A 3927-nucleotide genomic window follows, 5' to 3' on the forward strand; every position below is an offset into this window, starting at 1 on the left:
TAAGGACAAACCCAGAGTCATGGCTGTGACCCTTACAGGTGTGGCTCTGCCGAGATTCACTTCAGCTGTGCCTTTGGAACATGCATCTGGCTGGACCACACTTCCCTGAGGGGCCTCTGGTGCCCGTCCTGTGACGCCACCATGGTCCCCTCCACATCCTCCTGATTCTGCCCCACTGCTTGCTCCTCATCCTTCCCCTCCGCTTCCTAAGAAGCGGACACTGAGGAGCAGCAAGTAGAATACATCTTTGGCACAAAAGCCACAGATGCCCTAGATGATGGCGCTTCTCCGAACTAAGTGACGCTTCCTGCTGAGATGGTTCATGCACATGAAACGAACGGGGACCTGGCAGTTAATCTCCTGCCGGGAACTCAGTTCCAGCTGCAAGGTGGGCAGTGCCAGTTAACTCATCTAGCGCCAGCCACTCATTTGGGCTTCCGAGTCTTTCCAGGCCATGCTTCTCCACTGTCTGCTCCACCAACTCCTAGGGGAACCCCTCTTCCTGCTCCTCATCTGCCACAACCTTCACGTCCTCCATGACGTCTTCCAACAGCAATGGCATTCCCATGCGATCCCCGCGTCGTGTCCGTCCACCAGGGCCCCATTGTCCTCCAACACGTCCACCACGTAGAGCGTGACACATTCGCCTGGTGTGCCCCCTGGTGGCTGCAACTTCCCAGCCGTGTACAATATCTGGATTGCAGGCTCCTTGGCCACTGACCCGTGAGCACCTGGTCTCCCAGCTAAGAAGGTCTGGAGTCTCGGGATGCTCCAGTCTTCTTCTGGCCGCCTCTCACGCTCCTCTTGGACCTGGCTGTGACCCTGAGCTGGGGCAGGTGCGAAGGGCCCGAACATAAGAGCACAGCAAGTGGTGGGCAAAGGCGGCCCAGGCTGCAGCAACCGCTTGGGGCTCGCTAGTCCTTTGGGGCAGGGTGAGAGTGGAATGGTCGGCAGATGGGACCTGGCGTGCGGCAGGTGGCCTGAGGCTGACGAATGGGGTTCCGCAGAGGCCAGGAGAATGTGCACGGAGATCAGCCGAACACGAGAACTTCGTCTGCTCTGAGACACGCTCAGGATGCTGGGACAAATCTAGACGGAAGGCAGAGAGGGGAGTGGGGGGCACCCTGTTGGACACGCCCCTAGTCCAGAGGGCCGCTTTCCCACTTACTGGGCTCCATCGTCCCCACGTGGCGCCATTCGGGTTCATGGTTTGCACGGCTATTGCATCTGCTTCTACCCCAGGCGCTGGCATTCAATTGGCATCTGGAAATACAAACCATGGTTTCTCGCTCCACAAGGCAAACAGCACACTCCTGTGTCCCATGGGACTTTCAATGCCTGGGAGCTTTCGCTGAGTATCCCAAGGATAGGCAGGAAGGTAAAGTGACTGGATTCTTTCCTCCATGGGACAGGAGCCTGTTGCTGTCCGGATGGTAGGGGAGTGTGTACAAAGCCCAAGGTTTACAACACTTGACCTCCACTGTTCAGGGGCACCAGAGCCATAGGGCAGAGTTCGCTCTCATTGTCTCTTTGTCTTTGCTTCTCACATAGCACTGTTTCTGCCCATCCTGCTGTGTGTGCACTAGGGGCTGCTGTCTGTGTGTCTCTGGCTCTCTAAGTGGTGCTGTGGGCCTCTCCCATTCTCCGGACACCAGCGCTCAGAAGAGGTGCTTAAACATGGAATGAAGGCAAGCTCATCTCCTCCTCAGTGAGTTGCACTCATGGCAGATCAGACTGTTCCGGGCACAGGGGCGGAGAGGGCTTTGTCAAATTGGGAAGCCCATGTTGGGTTTTCACTGCTGAACTGCAGAAGGGGCCCGGCGAAACTCCCTCCATCGCTGGGCAGACATGAACGCTGCACAGGTCTCTGCCGGCATGGCCACACCTTGCACAGCGGGAGAAACGGATCACGGTCTCCTGACGTGACGGAACTCCCGGAAAGTTGCTGGAATGCTGAACAGTGAGAGAGTCAGGACAACACCCCCCTAAGTTCCATGACACACCGGTGCTGGAGGACTGCAGGATGGCTGTTTACCATATCGAGCACCTTTAAAAGAGGTTCTGTTCTCCAGGTGAGATCACATCCCATTTTACCCAGTGGACCAGTCCTGTGTGGCCGGGAGAAGCAAGACGATCAACCTAAACCATCCTTCCTATAGTGCTCATACCCGATATGTGTGTTCTGCCAAGAGTAAAAAGAGTGACGTTTCACCCTGGAAGATTCTGCAGGTAGCAAGTGCTTATGCTCCACGGCCACTGCATCTCTGAAACCTTAGAGAAAAGGCAAGGGGTGTTCATGTTCCTGGCAAGGACATGCAGAGAGAGCCCTGCACTTGAGAAGGACGCAAAGGCCTTTGTAGCTGGGTGTCCAAAGGGCTGTCGGTTCACCAACCGTGGTTTCTGTGCCTGGGCCTGCAGCCCAATCTGTGTCTCGGCTCTTCGGAACTCACAGATCGACCCCAGATCATTTCCTCCTGCCTGGCTTTCTGCCACGGGTCCTAGCTGCAAGCACCTATTTCCATGTAGAAACTTCGCACTCAGTGAGATCACGGGGCATGGCTCCCTGGCTTCACTGCTTCTGCTGGCAAGAGTCTATGTCCCTTTCAAGAGAACCCTCATGTTTCCACTGTCCATTGTTCCGTCCCCTAGCCTCGATCCCTCTGGCTGCTCACACTCACAAGTGTACTGGCAGGCGCTTCTGTGCACGCATGTGCACACACGTCTACGTGTGCACAGTCAGATCCCTGAGAGGAGACTTAGACTTATGCAGAAGTACAGGCTTTCTTGTCCAGGAACATGAATTTTGGTAAGCACTAGGCGTTATTTGTCCCAGTTACTTTCTTTCCCTGCCTCGTCGATCCTGTCAGCTTGCACTTCTAACTCTGTGACTTGCCCTCAAGGTTATCAAAATCTTGGCATTGTTCATGACACGGACCGACCTGCAGAGCATTGGGCAGGCCTGGATGTGCTCGCCGTGGACAGCTGAGTGACCTGCGCCCGTGTTCCACATTCTCCCATATCCTTGGGCAGCTTCATGGTACCAGTCACGTTAGAATGATTCCATTACCTGTGCATTCCTTCAGAGAACCAGAAACCAAGGGACTTTGGGGTCTAATGACGTGGGCCAGAAAGACACACAGACCCACATTAACACAGGTGACACAAGCCCACATGTGTATATACACACACATGTGCGGCATGAGGACCAAACGCAAAGAGGGACCACAACCCTCTCAGTAGTTGTAGATGCTCGTTCCGAACAATGTGGGAGATGTCATCAGTAGGAACCATGTCCTTGGCTTGTGGCCCCCTGTCCACCTCATCCCGCAGCTCTTCTCTATTTTCCCAAGCCGGCCTGAAGCCAGTTCCAGCGCGGCCTGTGTGGTCGCGGTAAGATGGCGAGTGGTGGATGTGGAAAATCAACAAGACCCCAAAGTCAGCACTCAGGTGCACTGGCAGCCCAGGGAGGGCACCCTTACAGTCATAGCCTATCGCAGGAGCAAGGGCGGGGGGAAGGACCCAGACAATCGAAAACTCTCTGAGCAACAGGAGGCCGGGGATGGCCAGATTGACAGAAGAATGATTCTGACAAGCAGACGTCATTCACCCTGCCTGGAGCAGAATCACCAATGACTCTGGCACTGAAACCACAGCTGCTTGAAGGGAGACTTGCTTCACTCATGGCCACACCGAGTCCCCAAGCCTTCAGTTTCAGCACGTCACCTGCTACATTCATGACCCAAACCCAGCCTCCACAGTCAGCTTGCCTGAACCTGAGGATCGCCTTCTGGGAAAGGACAATGCCACAGTCTCTACACGGCTCTTCTTTCAGGGCCCACCTGCAAACCACCACAACACCTGTGTTTCTGTCAGCTACCTCTCATGGCACAAATTTCCTCACTGTGGTAGTACTTCAGGGCATCATTC

The sequence above is a fragment of the Dama dama genome, chromosome Y (assembly GCF_033118175.1).
Source record: "Dama dama isolate Ldn47 chromosome Y, ASM3311817v1, whole genome shotgun sequence".
In the NCBI taxonomy this organism is placed as follows: Eukaryota; Metazoa; Chordata; class Mammalia; order Artiodactyla; family Cervidae; genus Dama; species Dama dama.